We start from the raw sequence: 20195 nt of genomic DNA, 5'->3' as shown, positions 1-20195 counted from the left end.
AAGATGCTTGAAAGAAACTGGAACAAAGGACAGTAACTATGTGGGGGGGAGTGAGTGATTGCTGGACCCAGACTAGGAAGGAGTCTAGTCTGTGAAAGAAGCTTATTAAAACATCTCTGAGGGTGAGATTTCATCTGTAATCAGTTTCTTACTGTATTAGGTTTAGACTTGCGTGTTTTTGTTTTATTTTGCTTGGTAATTTACTTTGTTCTCTCTGTTATTATTTGGAACCACTTAAATCCTACTTTTTATACTTAATAAAATCACTTTTTGCTTATTAATTAACCCAGAGCAAGTAATTAATTCCTGGGGGAGCAAACAGCAGTGCATATCTCTCTATCGGTGTTATAGAGGGTGGACAATTTATGAGTTTACCCTGTATATGCTTTATACAGAGTAAAACGGATTTATTTGGGGTTTGGATCCCATTGGGAACTGGGTATTTGGGTGCTAGAGACAGGAGCACTTTCTAAGCCATTTTCAGTTAAGTCTGCAGCTTTTGGGGGTGTGGTTCAGACCTGGGTCTGTGTTTGCAGGAGGCTAGCGAGTCTGACTCAACAAGACAGGGTACTGAAGTTCCAAGCTGCCAGGGAAAACGGGCTCAGAGGTAGTCTCAGCACATCAGGTGGCAGTCCCAAGGGGGTCTCTGTGACCCAACCCATCACATTATGCTCCAGCCAATCACAAGTTATCAAGCCTAATGCTGGAATTACTGCATGAAATTCTACAACTTGCATTATGCAAGAGGTCAGACTAAATGATTACAATGGTCCCATCTGACCCATGAAATTTATGAATCATACCAGATCAGACCACAGGCCCACTGGCCAGTCTTTAAGCATGTTTATCCAATACTAGATGTTTCAGATGAAAGTATAATACTTCCATAATGGACAACTATGCTATGTTATGGAACACTAGACCCTAGCTTCAGGCAGCTGGTTTTAATTCATGAAGTATGAGAGCCAATATAATTTTTATAATTAGTATTTTAATTGTGAATGAAGTTTTTATTCTCTATATAGAAAGTCTAAGTTCTTTTTTTCCCTACTAAGCTCTTTGTCTCCATAATATCTTGAGGCAGTGAGTTCCATGGGCTAATTATGTGATATGTAAAAACCACACTTTTTAGTATCACTGTTTTTTTTAATCTTAGTGAATGTCCCCTTGTTCTGTAATATGGAAAAGGGTAAATACAAGTGACTGAACCTCTCTGTGCCTATCAATATTTCACATTCCTCTGCCATGTCACTGCTCTAAAAATAGTCCTAGTATTTTTTCATCTCCCCTCTAGGTGCTACGGTAGCCAGCTTGGAAGAAAATGTGTTTTTATCTCCTATAACCACAAGCTTCCAATTTAAAAAAGAATATTTCATGATACTACTGATAAGGCAGCAGAATGATTTAATTTTGCAGATAAATAGGGAACATGTTTCTCCTTGAAGTAGTTCTTCATTTCTGTGGCAGCAAATAAAGATCCAAAATGTTTCCCTATGCTGTAAAACTTCTGTATCAGACTTCTGGTGTTAGTCAGGAAGAGACAGCAGACCATGACCTAGAATTCTCTTAAAGGTTAAGGAGAATGTCAAGAGAAAAATAATGTGCCATTAATCCTTCCCCAATAAATAATGACCTGTTACCAGCGGCATTAAAAATAGCTATTGCAGCTGTCTAGCCTACACAGATGAACACATCTTCTAAACACTTGTGTCTGCAACTTTCATGTGGGATTTAATCCAAGCCTATACTATATTTGATTCTAATAGACTGGCCGGGTCCTACAGGTGCTACATACTGGTGTATATGTCAGCCTTTGTATCCTTAGATCTTTTGATGTATCTTTTTAACATAAGAGGGAATGTATTGGGCCAGATCTTCAGCTGATGTACGTTGGCCTAGCTCTAAAGTCAATGGATATATGCCAATTTGCATCAGTTGAGGATCTGTCCCATAAGCTGTCCTATGCAAAAAGGTCAAGCATCATAGGGCTACAATATAAATTATGTCTGTTCTGGGCAGGAGGGATTCATAGTCTCCTTAGACTTTTCCTTCAGTCAGGGTTCATTTTTTGTTGTTGTTTTTTAGGAGATCCAGTCCTGATGCCATGATGAGGACCATAATAGACATACCAATATAGCAGTAAGAGCTCCCTTGTGCTGCAAAAGAAGCTGTCTGTTGCAAATTAAATGATCTAGAAAAATATCAATGTCCCAAAGATGTTCTGTTGTGACAGTTTTACTCTTGTCAGAGCTTAGATTGTGGGATGATGTTCAGCTCTTCAGCAGCCTGAGTGGGAGCAGTGAGGAAGTACCATGTCCCTGAGACAGCAGCCACTCAGTTTTCCAAGGGGAGGCTCACAAGTGATGGACCCAGAGGGTTAGGTGGATCAGTCCTTGTGTTATGGCCTGCACAAGTGGAGTAGGACAAGTATGAGCTGAACTGCGCTCTGAATGTCTCTTTAACCCTGAAGGTTGTCTTGGACCAAGAGAGACAATCTGCTAAGGAAAGGGTGTCAGAAACTATGATGGGGATGGTCAGATCTGGTGGTTGGACCCAGGAAGTTAGAGCTGTAATCAAGTGTCCAGAGCAGGGTTGGAACAAGGCCAGGGTTAAAGCAAGGCTGGAGCAGGATTAGGAACAGGGCTAGAGCAAGGGCAAGGCTGGATCAGGCTAAGGCTTGGTAAGTCTGTTGCCACCATCAGGCAGGGGATGGTTCTAAGACCTAAAGTGATGTGGAGCAGACTGAGCTGCTGTTCCTCCTCTGAGGCCTATGTACCTTCCCTGAGAGTCACCTGACCAGTTACTGACTTGTGGATTGGCTGGAATCTAGCCCAGGAACAACTCCTCAATGTATGTGACTTACTCAGGCTCTCATTCAGGGATGAGTCATCACCTTACAAGGGGAAAATCAAAGGAGTTTATGGGAATATTTCTCAATTACTTGAGGCAAGCACTTTGGCTATCATGCTAGAGTCCAGACTTTCACTGTGAAGGATCCTTTTGCCCCTCACTTGATGTCACTTTAAAGGTTCAGGTGAAATACTCATTTGTTCAAAAATGTGACATTTTCTGAAGTCTAAATAGTGATTTAAAACATTTAATCAAAACTCTTATTTACCCCAAAGATTGTTTACAGAAGGCATGAGGCTTTCTTCCTTTATTCTGGGACAGATAAAAAAGGAATTTAATGCACAAGAAAAAGAATAACAGAAAGTAATAAAAGTTTAAGCCAGAGTAGAGCAGGACCTTGATATCCTGTGTCTCTGATATTAGATCAGTGGTGGTGAATGACAATTCATGTGCCTTGTGATAGTACTGCTACAAAAAGCCTTTGATATAGTCCATATCAAGTGGCTATTGAGGAAATTAAGTGATATGGCATGAGAGAACTCTCCATCATGGTTATTTAACTGGTTCGGAAAGAGGGTAAGAATGAATGGTCAGTTTTCCAGATGAAAGGAGGTTGCTGGGATAACACAAGGATCTATACTTTGATTGATGTTTAATGTTAACAATCCTCTGTCCAGGGGCCGCTCTAGCTTTTTTGCCGCCCCAAGCACGGCAGGCAGGCTGCCTTTGGTGGCATGCCTGCGGGAGGTCCCTGGTCCCGCAGATTCGGCTGCATGCCTGCGGGAGGTCTGCCGGTCCTGCAGCTTCAGCGTACCTGCCGCCGAATTGCCGCCGAATCCGTGGGACCGGCGGACCTCCTGCAGGCATGCCGCCAAAGGCTGCCTGACTGCTGCCCTCGCAGGGACCGGCAGGGCACCCCCCGCGGCTTGCCGCCCCAGGCACGTGCTTGGAGTGCTGGTGCCTGGAGCCGCCGCTGCCTCTGTCACTTCCAGTTTTGACTAAGGAACTTATAGGACCTCTAACAAAGCTAGTCAATTAGGTGACATGATAGCAAACTAAATTTAATATAGACACATGGAAGATAATGCATTTTGGGAAGGATAATTTGAGTTAAAAATTAAATGTAGCCACTCAGGAAACTAATCTAGATATCATTGTGACTGGTTCAATGAAAACATCTAGTCATTGCACAGTAAAGATAAAACCAAACAATATGTTAGAAAGGGATAGAGAGCACTATTGAAACTATTATGCTGCCATAATATTTGAATCAATAGTGTACCCTGAGCTGTACTCAGAATGCTGAGTTCAGTGTGAGTTACTCTATTTCAAAAAGCATGTAGCAGAAAGACAAAAATGGGTGAGAGAAGTATAATGGAAACAGTTGCTTCTCCAGAGGCAGTGTGGTTGAGCGGATTGTTTGTTTGACCTGAGAATTCAGGAGATGTGGGTTCTATTCCTGGTTCTACTGCTGAACTACTATGTGACCTTGAGAAAATCATTTCACCTCTCTGTGTCTGTTTCCCCTTCTACCTGTTGTCTGTCTTCTTCATTCAGACTATACATTCTTTTGGATCATGGACTTTCCTTTACTGGCTAGACAGGTTTAGACTGGAAATAAGGCACAAACTTTTAACAGTGACAGTAATTAACAATTGGAATAATTTACCGAGGGCTGTGGTGGATTCTCCATCACTCAAAATTTTAAAATCAAGCCTGGATATTTTTCTAAGAGAGATGCTCTTGATCAAATAGGAATTAATTCAGGGAAATCTTGTGGTCTGTGTTATGCAAGAGGTCAGCCTAGATGACCACAGTGGTTCCTTCTGGTCTTAAAAATCTATGAATTTCTATGTGTTTACACAGTGCCTAGCCCAATGGGCCCTGATCTTGATTGGGACCTCTAGGTAGGCACTACCGTAATACAGCCTTCCCAAGCCTTTATTATTTGCTTTGTCGTACTGGCTTTGTGCTGCAACCCAAGATAGCATAGCATGCCTACCTATCACTGCTAGAAGTGAGCTTAGCCAGAGTTCAGACAAACACAATGAGGTAATTTGATGTCATAACCCAGGAAGCAGCATCCAACAATAAAATGAGGATGAGTTCAAAAGAATGAGAGTAAATGAAAGAGGAAAGGAGAGCAAGAAACAAGTTTGAAGGTAAGAATAAAGGATGTCATTCAAGTGCAACTGGGTCATAATGTTTCCTTAATTAGTCTTCAGGGCTCCCCAGTAAGGTAAGTAATATTTGTATAGCACACTGAAGATGTAAAATGCTAATTTATTACTACTACTTAGAGGAAAAGATCTCAAAGGCAAAAGCAGCTATCCATTCAAGTGCAAGGGGAAGGAGCTAGAGGAGGGAGTAAATGACTAACCTAATGGATAACAAGGTGAGTGAGGTAATATCTCTTATCGGGCCAACTTCTGCTGGTGAGACAGACAAACTTTTGCACTAACACAGAAAAGCTCTGCATAAGCATGAAAGCTTGTCTCTCTCACCAACAGAAGTCTGTCCAATAAGGGATATTACCTCACCTACCTTGTCTCTCTAATATCCTGGGACCAACCCTGCTACATCAACGCTGCATATAATCTAATAGGTGGCATTCCCATTAAAACATACACCAGCCCTTACCCCCACTGAATTCCAATGTTTCTCCAATCTAGAGGTTTTAAAGAAAAAGTTATTTTATCTAAAACCAGCTGCTCTAAGGTAGATACCTGGGCTGTGCATGGCAAACCACTCTTGAAGATCTTGGTTAGCTTGCTTAGGTATGAGACTATCTTGGTCCTAACAACTTCCAGCAGTTTCTTTAGAACCTTAAGCACCAAATGCCATAAACTGTTGCCATTTGAGCATGATTTGAATATATGCATACACAATAATGCACACATTCAACCTAGTCACCTCCCCAGCATATTTGATCCAATCAGTAATACATTGGTCCCCTGTGATATACGCAAAGAAGGGACCAATGCACTACTCTACATTTACCATTACTTTGGGAAATATATTCATGACTGTGACAAGAAGTTGCCACTAGAGGACACTGAATCAACATGATAAATGGCAGGAATATGGACACTAACAAACTGGCTTATGTGCATTCATATCACTGCCTTCTGCTTGGTGGAATAAGTGACTATAAAAGGCATCTGCCATCCCCGCATACTGCCTTAACCAGGTGTGGCCCTGCAGGTGAGCCCTGCCTTAATTCCCCCAATTGGGGCATCAATAAGTTAGCTTCAGAGGATTTGGGCAAGGGGAAGCTAAAAAACAAACTCACAGAATAATAAGACCTTTTTATAAGGTCTCAGAGAAGGAGCAGCTATAACAATTCATAAGGCCCTTACTTCCAGTCCCCCGTTCAGAGCTCCCACTCTCAGAGTCCACAAAATTAAGTCTCTGTGTCCCTAAGAGAGACCATCCTCCATTGCAGATTGCATGGCTTCTAGTCCTCTCTCTCTTGCAGCTCTTTACAAGGAATACCTGTCCCCTTCTCGGCTGCGTCCTATTAGTGGGTCTCTGGCCCTTAAAAAGGCAGAACACCATGTTACTGCAACCCATTCTTGTTTAATGAACACTGTAAAATGTGGATGCTTTGATTTGTTGGGTGTTCAGCAAATCACTTGGTTTGGTAACAGTGAAGTGAGTTTTCTACCCCGGGTTTGGATTTCAGTAGTTTTTATGACTGTCAGTTCCATGGGACAAGGTACCTGCTTTCATCGGTGGTTGGGATGGCCCTAGCCAACATGGTGGGCACTACTGGAAATAGAGCTACCTGAGCAACACAAATCCCTCACAGTCACCTAGCAGGGAAGAAGGGGTTTGCCCTAAACTCTACCCAGGTTTGGTAGAGAAATCACAAGCTGTGCTGAACTACCCAGAGAAGAGGAGCTGAGTTTTGAGTTCCTAATTCTATTATGAAAGTTTGACACATTATTTCTCTCAAATAAACAGCTCTATCCACTTCACTTTAGAGCACAGTCTGTTTCTACTTTGTTATTAAACAGAGTGCAACAGTCTATGCACCTGATATTGCTACTTGTAAACAGCACCATATATGGATTATAGATAGCCAATAAAATCAGTAGTGGAGAAAAGAAGGCTGTAAGGAAGAGCAGCAGGAACAGTGAAATTGAAAACATCAGGGTGCAGAGGTGGGGATTAATTGCATTTGATTTAAGATATTCAAAAAATTGCTGACAAATTTTAACTGTTGCTTGCTTGGTCAATATGTTTTGCACATTCCTGATCTACTTACTGGTGCTCCCGTCCCTTGCTACAGGGCAGGAAGGCCAGAAGTTCTGTGTCATGACTAGGGCTAGGTGTAAAATAACAATTCCGTTATGCAAAAAAAAAATTATGTTTTGAAATTTGTTTTCATTCCAGTGCAGAATGAAACCCACCCTTTGGAAAAATGTAACCAAAAAATGGGATTAAAAAGACCCACCCCAGCATGGCTAATAACCTGGTAGTTAGGACACTCACATGGGGTGTAGGAGACCCAAGTTTGAGTCCCTGCTCTGCCTGATGTGGAAAAGGGATTTGAATTTGTATCTCCCACATTGCAGGACATTTCTGTGGGCTGAGGGAGTAGTCTGATGTGGGGCTCCCTCAATCTCTCCTGTTGGTTTATTCACAATTCTTGCAACAGGGACATGGGTCTTCCACATCCCAGGTCTGAGCCCTAACCACCTGGCTATTGGCTGTTCTAGCGTGAGTCACTCCCTGAACCAGGGCCGGCTCCAGGCACCAGGCAACCAAGCTGGTGCTTGGGGTGGCACCTGGAGGGGGGCGGCGCGGCGCTCGGGCCGCCGGGGAGATCGGGGCCACAGCCGGGCTCGCCGCCCTCCCCCCGGCGCTCTGGCCGCCCTCCCCCCCGCGCCCTCCCCCCCCCCTGCCGGGGCTCGCCGCCCTGCGCTCTGGCCGCCGGGGGGAGAGCCGAGCCCCCGCCGGGGCTCGCCGCCCTCCTCCCAGGGCTCCGGCCACCCTCCCCTCCGGCGCCCTCCCCCCGGCCGCCGGGGGGAGAGCGGAGCCCCCGCCGGGGCTCGCCACCCTCGCCCCGGGGCTCCGGCCGCCCTCCCCCCGGCGGGAGAGCGGAGCCCCCGCCGGGGCTCGCCGCCCCCCCCGGGCTCCGCCCCCCCCCCGCGGGGGGGGCAGGGGGGCGGCGGCGGAGGCTTTTTTGCCTGGGGCGGCAAAAAAGCCAGAGCCAGCCCTGCCCTGAACCCCCATCAAATACAGGGCTGGAGAAAGCTTTGTCAAAAATGTTCAACCAGCTCCAGTCACACTGTATCCTCCTGCCCACCCCCCATAACGACTGCTCTGTGCAGACCAGGTGGGAGACCCTGCAAGGCTGTGCTCTAGGATGCAATTCTGCTGTGTCAGGTGCTCACTGTGCCCATGGAGGAGGAGGAGCTAGGATAGGATTTGGGCCTTAATGCCCTACTGAATTCAAACACAACTGGTAGGAACTTTATTTCCAAAACGTAAGACATAAGAAGATTTTAGGGAGTGAGTTTCTTGAAGATTCATCTGGCTAAAGACCACCACAGCTGCACAGAGCCTATGGGAGCATTCTAAGCGAGGAAGGGGAATGGTATGTAGAACAGTGGGGATGCAAGGAGGAGCTGCATGCCTTTTCTATGTGCGGCCAAAATCAAGAGACTGGGGGCCAAGTTCAGAGGTGAGTCTAGATAAACCCTAAGCTGATATAACACATACCTACTTCTACCTCTCCAGCAGCCCCCATCCCTCAACATGCATGTTACATCAAATTAGACTCCCCTAGATTCCTCGACTGTTGAGTTAACTCTTGGCTGGGCGACATGCAACTTACATCCTCCCCCTCCTCCCAACTACACTTCACCTCACCTCTAGTATTTGGCCCACTGAATCTCAGGATGTTTAAATTGGAGTAACTCACATACCTCAAAGACTCACTCAGCCATCTCCAACAACAACATTCCACGCTTGCTGAACTTCTGGGATTCCTTAAAGAGCTAAATTTAGGAGCAAAATCTAAAAAGTTATCCCTTTGACATACACTCTTAGGAAGTAACTGGCTCCTGCAAGTCTCACTACAGCAAGGCTAACTATTAAGCCCTTGTTATCCTAGGCCATTACAGTAACAGCACTTTCCAGTAAGCATTACCATTAAACTGCACAAGTGTTCTGGAATTCCCATTAAGATACAAAGAACATTTTTAGCTCCATAGCACCTTTTTGCCTCTAATTTTATGCTATCCACAAATATGAAGGCTAGGTTTTTGGCAGCAAGAAATAAAAATTAAGTGGTACAGTTTCAAAGGTAACAATTCTTTCAAAATGATTTTCTTCATTTTCTCCTGAGACCCATCATGTACAAATCTGTAATTTGTTTCTCGTTTAAATTACTGACTTTTTAAAATCAAATACAATAAAATGAGATGCCCCCTTTGGTCGCCTTTGACTAAATTTCAGTTTTTGCAAGCACACAATGGCAAAGCAAAAATGAATAGTTTCACACATTTGCTGTGGCAAGACAACTCTCTTTTTGAGTCATAATAGACTATTTCCCAGAAGAAAAATAACTTCAGTGCAATTTCCTGATTTTGCTTTTGTTATTTAATAAAATGTAGACAAAGAATATGTCTACAGTACAAGCATTACAGCCACAGGGGTTCAGCTATGCTGCCGTAGCGCTGTGATGTAGACACTTGCTACAGCAATGGAAGAGGTTTTTCTGTCACTGTAGTAAATCCACTCCCATAAGAGTCGATAGCTGGGTCAATGGAAGAAATTTTCCATTAACCTAGCGGTGTCTATAACAGGGCTTAGGGCAGCTTAACTACATCTCTCAGGCCTGGTCTACACTACGTGTTTAGGTCGACTTTAGCAGCGTTAAATCGAATTAAGCCTGGACACGTTCACACGACAAAGCCCTTTCTTTCGACTTAAAGGGCCCTTTAAACCGGTTTCTTTACTCCACCTCCGATGAGGGGATTAGCAATAAAATCGGCCTTAGGGGGTCGGAATTGGGGTAGTGTGGACGGAATTCGACGTTATTGGCCTCCGGGAGCTATCCCACAGTGCTTCATTGTGACTGCTCTGGACAGCACTCTCAACTCAGATGCACTGGCCAGGTAGACAGGAAAAGCCCCGCGAACGTTTGAATTTCATTTCCTGTTTGCTCAGCGTGGAGAGCACAGGTGACCACGCAGAACTCATCAGCACAGGTAACCATGATGGAGTCCCAGGATTGCAAAAGAGCTCCAGCATGGACAGAACGGGAGGTACGGGATCTGCTCGCCATATGGGGAGATGAATCAGTGCTAGCTGAACTCCGAAGCAGTAAACGAAATGGCAAAATATTAGAAAAGGTCTCCAAGGCCATGAAGGACAGAGGCCATAACAGGGACGCACAGCAGTGCCGCGTGAAAATTAAGGAGCTAAGGCAAGCCTACCACAAAGCCAGAGAAGCAAACGGAAGGTCCGGGGCAGAGCCGCAAACATGCCACTTCTATGCGGAGCTGCATGTCATTCTAGGGGGTGCAGCCACCACTACCCCAACCGTGTGCTATGAGTCCCTCACTGGAGAAACACACAGGGAAGCGGGTTCGGGGTACGAGGAAGATGAGGATGGAGATAATGTAGATAGCTCACAGCAGCAAGGAAGCGGAGAAACCGGTTTCCCCAACAGCCAGGATATGTTTATCACCCTGGACCTGGAACCAGTAACCCCCGAACTCACCCAAGGCGTGCTCCCAGACCATGAGGGCACACAGGGGACCTCTGGTGAGTGTACCTTTGTAAATATTACACATGGTTTGAAAGCAAGCGTGTTTAATGATTAATGATTAATTTGCCCTGGCAATCGCGGCCAGTACAGCTACTGGAAAAGTCTGTTAACGTGTATGGGGATGGAGCGGAAATCCTCCAGGGACATCTCCAGAAAACTCTCCTGGATGTACTCCCAAAGCCTTTGCAAAAGGTTTCTGGGGAGGGCTGCCTTATCCCGTCCGCCATGGTAGGACACTTTACCACGCCAGGCCAGTAGCACGTAGTCTGGAATCATTGCATAACAGAGCATGGCAGCGTATGGTCCCGGTGTTTGCTGGCATGCAGACAACATCCATTCCTTATCGCTCTTTGTTATCCTCAGGAGAGTGATATCATTCACGGTCACCTGGTTGAAATGGGGCGATTTTATTAAGGGGATATTCAGAGGTGCCCGTTCCTGCTCTGCTGAACAGAAATATTCCCCACTGTTAGCCACGCGGTGGGGGGGAGGGGTGAAGTGATCATCCCAGAGAATTGGGCGTGGGGGGGAGGGGAGTTAGTTGGGTTTCTGCTGCATGTTAACCCTGAAACCGCAGCCCCTCCTTTTACATTGCAAACCCATTTTAAATGGCCAACCCAATGGGTGCTTGGTATGGGAAATGAGAGCACTACTGTTTGAAACCATTCCCACATGTTAAGAAGGTTAAAAAAGCCAAAAGACTGTGTCTTACCATGGCTGCCTGCAAGCCGAAATCTGTGTCCTGGCACTGCGTGAGTGATCTCTCACACCAAACCGGCAGGCCCTCAATATAAGAGGAAAAATGCGACCTTGTAACGAAAGCACATGTGCTGTGTAATGTGAACAGCAAAATTTAACGTGAAAGAGTGTACCCATTGTTCTCTAAAATGTGTCTTTTTTAACCACCTCTCCCTTCTCCTCCACCAGCTGGAAATGTTTCTCCTTCACAGAGGCTAGTGAAGATTAGAAAGAGAAAACGGAGGACGCGGGATGACATGTTCACAGAGCTCCAGATGTCCTCCCACGCTGACAGAGCACAGCAGAATGCGTGGAGGCAGTTAATGACTGATTACAGAAAAGCACAATATGAACGAGAGGAGAGGTGGCGTGCTGAATCGCGACAATTCTCCCAAATTGTCGGAGAAAAACTGAGTTCTCACTCTTTTGTTTGGGTGCAGCAAGTCAGAAGCTTTATTAACTCTCACAATTGTGCAGAGGGAGAGAGCTAAGCAGGTCTCTCTCCCTGATACCTAATTACAACAAGCATTTATACCTTTCATTACAGAAAATAATGAGGGACAGCTGCATTTTGTTATACATAAGCCATCTTGATATCTTATTTCTTAATTGTTTTGACTCTTGCCAACATACAATATTTCCTATACCTTATCTACACAAGGTCTTCTACACCTTATCTATACAAGGTCACAATAACTTCTCACACAGTACTTTCTCACCCGCCTCACACAATCCTCACTTCTACAAATCTCGCATTATCAGGGCTACAGTTAGCCTGACTCTAGCTAACAAAGCTAACAAAGAACAGAGCAAGTTGCGGGCTGAAGATGATAGGTGGCGTCAGCTTGCAGACAGAAGGCAAGAGTCGATGCTCCGGCTGCTGGAGCATCAAACTGATATGCTCCAGCGTATGGTTGAGCTGCAGGAAAGGCAGCAGGAGCAGAGACCGCCGCTACAGCCCCTGTGTAACCAACAGCCCTCCTCCCCAAGTTCCATAGCCTCCTCACCCAGACGCCCAAGAACACGGTGGGGGGGCCTCCGGCCACCCAGTCACTCCACCCCAGATGATTGCCCGAGCATCAGAAGGCTGGCCTTCAATAAGAGTTAAAGTTTTAAACTGCAGTGTGTCCTTTTCCTTCCCTCCTCCCCCCCACCATCCCGGGCTACCTTTGCAATTATCCCCTTAGTTGTGTGATGAATTAATAAAGAATGCATGAATGTGAAGTAACAATGACTTTATTGCCTCTGCAAGCGGTGCTCGAAGGGGGGAGGGGAGGGTGGGGTGGTTGGCTTACAGGGAAGTAGAGTGAACCAGGTGGGGGGGGGGTGGAGGGTTCATCAAGGAGAAACAAACAGAAGTTTCACACCGTAGCCTGGCCAGTCACAAAACTCGTTTTCAAAGCTTCTCTGATGCGCACCGCGCCCTGCTGTGCTGCTCTAACCGACCTGGTGTCTGGCTGCGTGTAATCAGCGGCCAGGCGATTTGCCTCAACCTCCCACCCCGCCATAAATGTCTCCCCCTTACTCTCACAGATATTGTGGAGCGCACAGCAAGCAGCAATAACAATGGGGATATTCTTTTCGCTAAGGTCTGAGCGAGTCAGTAAGCTGTGCCAGCGCGCTTTTAAACGTCCAAATGCACATTCCACCACCATTCGGCACTTGCTCAGCCTGTAGTTGAACAGGTCCTGACTCCTGTCCAGGCTGCCTGTGTACGGCTTCATGAGCCATGGCATTAAGGGGTAGGCTGGGTCCCCAAGGATCACGATAGGCATTTCAACATCCCCAATGGTTATTTTCTGGTCCGGGAAGAAAGTCCCTTCCTCCAGCTTTCGAAACAGAGCAGAGTGCCTGAAGACGCAAGCATCATGTACCTTTCCCGGCCATCCCACGTTGATGTTGGTGAAACGTCCCTTGTGATCCACCAGGGCTTGCAGCAGCATTGAAAAGTACCCCTTGAGGTTTATGTACTCGGTGGCTTGGTGCTCCGGTGACAAGATAGGGATATGGGTTCCGTCTATGGCCCCACCACAGTTTGGGAATCCCATTGCAGCAAAGCCATCCACTATGGCCTGCACGTTTCCCAGAGTCACTACCCTTGATATCACCAGGTCTTTCATTGCCCTGGCAACTTGGATCACAGCAGCCCCCACAGTAGATTTGCCCACTCCAAATTGATTCCCGACTGACCGGTAGCTGTCTGGCGTTGCAAGCTTCCACAGGGCTATCGCCGCTCGCTTCTCAACTGTGAGGGCTGCTCTCATCCTGGTATTCTGGCGCTTCAGGGCAGGGGAAAGCAAGTCACAAAGTTCCATGAAAGTGCCCTTACGCATGCAAAAGTTTCGCAGCCACTGGGAATCGTCCCACACCTGCAGCACGATGCGGTCCCACCAGTCTGTGCTTGTTTCCCGGGCCCAGAATCGGCGTTCCACGGCATGAACCTGCCCCAGTAACACCATGATTTCCACATTGCTGGGGCCTGTGCCTTGTGAGAGGTCTATGTCCATGTCAATTTCCTCATCACTCTCGTCGCCGCGCTGCAATCGCCTCCTCGACTGGTCCTGGTTTTGCTTTGGCATGTCCTGGTTCTGCATATACTCCAGGACAATGTGCGTGGTGTTCATAGTGCTCATAATTGCCGCGGTGATCTGAGCGGGCTCCATGATCCCAGTGCTAGCTATGGTGCTTGGTCTGAAAAAAGGCGCGAAACTAGTATCTGACGGACCAGGGGAAGGAAGGAGGGAGGGAGGGAGGGAGGGGCGAGTGACGACATGGCGTACAGGTACAGGGAATTAAAATCAACAAAGGTGGCTGTGCATCAGGGAGAAACACAAACAACTGTCACACAGAATGGCCCCCCCAAAGATTGAACTCAAAACCCTGGGTTTAGCAGGCCGTTGATTTCATGGAGGGAGGGGGAAGCTAATGAATACAGAACAAATCTATTTTTTACATCATAAGCTGGCAGCCGACGGTGCAGCATGACTGATAGCCACTGCAGTACGATGACGACAGATACCAGTCGTAATATACTATCTTCTACCAAAAGGCAAGGGGCTGCTGCTGTGTAGCAATGCAGCCTCACGTCTGCCAGCCCCACGTCTGCCAGCACCCAGATCGCCCTCAGCCTCTTCTGGGTGCTTAGCAGAAAATACTGGGCGCTTGGCAGAAAATAGCATACTATGACTGGTAGCCATCATCATCAAGACAGTTCAATAGGACTGAGCATGTCTGCCCAGGTGCCTCTGATCGAACCGCAATATGACGACGATGGATACCAGTCATAATATACCATCTACTGCCAAAAGGCAAAAGGCAAGGGGCTGGTGCAATGCAGCCCTACGGCTGCCAGCCCCACAGCTATCAGTCATGCTGCACCGTCTACCGCCAAAAGGCAGTTAGCTGCTGCTGCTGTGTAGCAATGCAGTCCCATGTCTGCCAGCACCCAGATGACATATGGTGACGGTGAGCTGAGCTGAGCGGGCTCCATGCTTGCCGTGGTATGTTGTCTGCACAGGTAACCCAGGTAAAAAGGCGCGAATCTATTGTCTGCCGTTGCTCTGACGGAGGGGGAGGGGCCTGACGACAGGTACCCAGAACCCCCCACGACACTGTTTTGCATCATTCAGGCATTGGGATCTCAACCCAGAATTCCAATGGGCGGCAGAGACTGCGGGAACTGTGGGATAGCTACCCATAGTGCAATGCTCCGGAAGTCGACGCTAGCCTCGGTACTGTGGACGCGGTCCGCCGACTAGAGCACTTAGAGCATTTTATGTGGGGACACACACAATCGGCTGTATACAACCGATTTCTATAAAACCGGCTTCTATAAATTCGACCTAATTTCGTAGTGTAGACATACCCTCAGTGGTGTGAATTTTTCACAGCTTTGAGCTACGGTGCTAGGTAGACCTAAGTGTTAGGTGTAGACCAGGCTTTATATAGAGTCTTCAAAGGATCCCAGTTCAGTAGTTTTAGAGTACCTGGAACTAAATTACCATCTCAGCTATACACAGGCTAGGGGTATGTTTACACACAGTGGCACAGCTATGGCACTGTAGCTGTAGCACTGTGGTGTAGATGCTTCCCACATAGACAGAAAGGGTTTTTCCATCAATGTAATTGATCTACCTCCCCAAGAGGCAGTAGCTAGGTCGATGGAATTCTTCTATCGACCCAGCCACATCTACTCCGGTGTGTTGGGGATTTCTGCCATTTTGTTTTCTTGTTGTCTTTTACCCTCCATTTATACTAGCTGTCTTGTTGCTTGGTTTGGTGCTCTTTTTGAGATGCTTATTTTGATTGGACAAGTTTAAAGGAAGGTTCCAGGGCAGTTAGCAGGATGCAGCAGCAAGTACATCCAGACAACCAAAGCTGCAGGAGCAAAAGGAAATTTTGCTCTGACAGGGCCAAGCTCTACCACCTCCCTCTTATGTGGCACCCATCAGTAATGAGGTGTGTGGGAGGCCAGTGGTACATATCACCATGCAGGGAGAGTTTGGAAAGATTAATCGAGTAGCATTAATTGATACAGGTGCCACTCCGTCACTCATCTGTACCAAAGCAGCTCCAAAGGCCAAAGAATCTCCTGTACAAGAAGAAGAGTCTAGAAGGGTACAATGGAAAAGAAAGCATTGTCCCCTTTTTGAAACCCATTACGTGTACAATTGGCAAATTGATTACCGAGGCTACATTCAGAATTCAAGCTCTAGATGGGCACAGTATTGTTGGCATTGACATCTTGAAAAGGCTGAATTTGGTGGTTGACCTACCCAACAGAATGCTAACCCAAGTTAAGGATAGAGAATGAGGCTTCACTGTCCCCAAATCTCACAGGGTTGCAGCCTTGAAGGCCCCGGAGAAGATGGAAATACCCAGTGGGAGGAAGCAGTCATGAAGGTAACAAACCTGTACCCTAAAGCTTTTGCTACCAATAAGCTCCAATGTGGAAGAACTGAGGCTGAGGTGATGGCTGTGGGTCCGGATCCCAAACCCCAGAAGCAATCCAAATATTCTTGGGAAGCCGAGGAGGGGATCAAGGACACCATCAGTACTCTCATGAACCAAGGAGTATTGGTTGAGACTGCAAGCATCTGCAACTCTCCTATTTGGCCTGTTTTAAAAGCGGACAAAGTTATCTGGAGGTTAACAGTCGATTATAGAGAACTAAAGCGAGTAACACCAAGGCTAATCCCAGTAGTAGCGAAGTTTCATGAAATAATGGTGGCCATTGCTGCACGTGCACAATGGTTCACCATTCTAGACTTAGCAAGCGCTTTCTTTTCTATCCTATTACACCCAAGCATATGGTACAAGTTCGCCTTCACATACGGTAATCGTCAACTTACCTTCAGCAACGGTACCATAACGCACCCTCACTGTGTCACAAGTTCATGTCCAAAATGTGGGAACATCTTAAAGACAAAGAAAAAATTATAAGTTATGTGGATGATATCTTAATTTCCACTGTAGCTAGAGAGAAAAATTTAGAAGTCCTGGATGCTGTCTTAAATAAGGTACAAGAAAATAGCTTTATTATTAGTCCCACCAAAGCTCAGATGCTGCAACAAAAAGTACCATACTTCGGAATGGAACTGGGCATACATGGACATCGACCAGATGCCAACAGGTTCAAATTAATTTGCAGATTGCCTATCCCACAAGACATATCAGCGTTGAGATCATTTCTGGGCCTCATTGCATTTTCCCGAGACTTCACTGAGGGGTATTCTGAAGTTGCACAACCCCTTTTGCTTTGCTGAGTAAGGGCCAGGAAGGACTTGGGGTGAAAAGGAGAGGGATGCATTTTTCCAGCTGAAGCAAGCCCTTGTCCAAGCACTGGACATAACCTCAACCCAGCAAACCCTTTCAACACCAATTAGCAACGACAGAGAAGGAACTGAGTGCAGTTTTGATGCAGGACAATGGAGTGGGACTAAAACCAGTCACCTTTGCATCGAAGGCATTACGCAAAATTGAAAAACGATATTCGCCTTGTGAAAAAGAAGTGCTGCAACTAACATGGGTATTGAGGCACTGGGAATACCTGATAGGTATGTCCCCTGTTGTATTAAAAACTCTACTAACTCACACGGAGGATATGAGTGTCAAGTGCTGTTCAAAGACCCTTATAAGCTGGAATCACCATTCGACTTGGAGACTTCATCTGAGCATGGCAAAGAGTCCGAGAAGGATGTGTGGGTCGTAGATGGTAGCTGCCACTAGCACCAGGATACAAGGCTGTTAAACACCATCAGCAATGTGCAGAAACAGGTTGCCACTCAATTGAAAAGCAATGCCAGACAAATGGATAAAAGACTGGGTGATACATTAAAATTCAAAGAGTGGAAAGTGGGCGATAAGGTTCTTTATCATTTTTATTCTGACAAAAATCACTTACTGAGCCCTAAATGTGTTGAGCCAGTTGTCATCATAAACAAAGTGAGCCCAACCACCTACCAGATGGAAATTAAGGGAAAAAGGAGAAGAACCATAAAGTGGTTCCATTCCACTCAACTAAAAGAGTGAAAGGATTTGGTCACTTAGGCTAACGATGCTAATCTTTTCCTTCTTGTCTCCCTTTTATTCCAGGAAGCTCAAGCTCAATGTACCATGCTTTTTATATTGTATTTAAGTATATCCATCTGTATAGCCCACTCTTTGATTGTTACTATTGCAAAGGAAATGAAACACAAAACTATATGTGGAATGAAACGGTGCATGGCACTGATTTCAAATGACCAAATATGTTGTTAAGGGGAATAATTACTGTGAACACCTACGAGGAGAATGATTATTGCCATTTAATATATGGAAAAAAGAGACAAGCCATAAGTCATTAGTGGCCTTTATGGCAAATGGTGAACCTCTTAAGGCTACTTTTTATGATGACTCTAAGGAAGAGCAACTTTCCTCTGTCCATAAATTTGCCAATAGCTGTATATGGCAGTTCAATGATGATTTTCTGGACAGTTGTTCCAAGAGAATAGAAGTACTGGAGCCAGCAAAGTGCTCTTATATACAATCTAACCTCCTCACTAAAGTGCATATTGGAATAATCAATGTCAACATCACAATGGGTTTAGAATACATAATGAATCATGTTACTGCTTATTTGTATACCCCATCTTCTCAGTATGTTATCAACATGAAATGCCAAAATTGCACCAAGACTTGTTCCAAGAAACACCCTAATATATATAGATTTTGTGATAAAAGTAATGTTACCTTTCATGTTAACTGTCATGAAAGTGTGTATATAAATGTAAGATCTAATGACACGGGCACCTGATATCTAACAAGTTTGTAAGGAATGTAAATATTATTGGGCCTGTAGTAGTGAAACGGGATGTTAAAAGATTGTTACTAGTCAATCCCGTCTACTTGCTCAAGAAAGTCATCATGCCTCTACAGTTAACTTTGGCTGCAGTTCATTTAGAATTTTTACCTTTCATAGTTCCACTCATGGCAGATTGGAATGCATGGGTAAAGAGTGTGGTGCCGGAAGCATCTGCCCCTAGATGTTCCAGATTGAGTAACGTTGAAGCTTTTTTATATTATTTGAGCCCATTTGGTTTCTAGTTGGGTCTAGGCTTTAAGCCTGCTTGTACTTGTTTAAACCACCAAGCTATTCTATTTTTATTATCCTGCCTTGTTAATAAATCCTGTTGGCTTACCCCTTTAAGAGTGATTAGTGTAATTTCTGCTGCAACCATAGGTGGCAGATCATAATTTGGGGGCTCAGGCCTATCTGGGAGGTGGGGTCCTTATTAAATATCCTTTCTTCAGTTCTTCTGGTAACAAGGGGTGAAGTCAACCTAACTACGTCGAACAGGGCGCAAAATTTTTCAAAGCCCTGAGCAACACAACTACATTGATCTAATTTAAGTGTAGACCTGACCTAACAGTTGCTAGTGCATCTAAACAGAGATAACAAGAGATACCAATCTCCATTCAGAGGTCAGCATTCCATTTAAGTTACCAGCCTGGAACAGGGCCACCCAGAGGGGGGGGGGCAAGTGGGGCAATTTGCCCCAGGCCCCGGGCCCCGCAGGGGCCCCCACGAGAGTTTTTCGGGGCCCCTGGAGCGGGGTCCTTCACTCGCTCCGGGGGCCCCGGAAAATTCTCGTGGGGCCCAGGCCTCCGGAACGTCTTCCGCTCCAGAAGACCCCAGGCCCCCTGAATCCTGGCTTGGAATTTGGCTAGGTTATTATTCATGCACTACTTACAGCAAGTTTGATGATTCAAAAATAAAGAAGTCCACAAAGTTCCTTCCCCAGCAAACTTACAGTCTAGTTTTCAGACAGGACGGATCAGACACAAGTAGTGCACAACCATTCAGGTATGCATGGAGGTGATGTAAAAATCTACCAGTAGCAGTGGTTTTAAATAACTGTGAAAGAATGTTTTGAAGAGGAGTTTGAAGAGGTGGGGAAAAGGAAGATTAATCCACCTACTGTTATGAATGTAACAGCAAATCCTTCTAGGTTCAGCAAACTCCCTTTTTAATTGGTTTTCTCTCCAAGGAACCAGTCAACACTCATCTGCAGGTCTTTGCTTTCAGAAGAGATCAAAACATATTCCACATTCAATACTGAGTGTATAATTTAGGGATAGGGTGACCAGATGTCCCGTCTTTAAAGGGACAGTCCCGTTTTTGGGGACTTTTTCTTATATAGGCACCTATTACCCCTCACCCCCGTCCTGTTTTTTCACAGTTGCTACCTGATAACCCTATTTAGGGACATGGGATGGAACCATAAGGAAAAGTGAAAGACAGTTTTTGGTAAGCAAAAATAGTGGGCCAGCTCCTCAGCCA

Source organism: Emys orbicularis, chromosome 1 (assembly GCF_028017835.1).
Source record: "Emys orbicularis isolate rEmyOrb1 chromosome 1, rEmyOrb1.hap1, whole genome shotgun sequence".
Taxonomy (NCBI): domain Eukaryota; kingdom Metazoa; phylum Chordata; order Testudines; family Emydidae; genus Emys; species Emys orbicularis.
The sequence above is the reverse complement of the archived record's forward strand: the minus strand, read 5'-3'. Positions refer to the sequence as shown.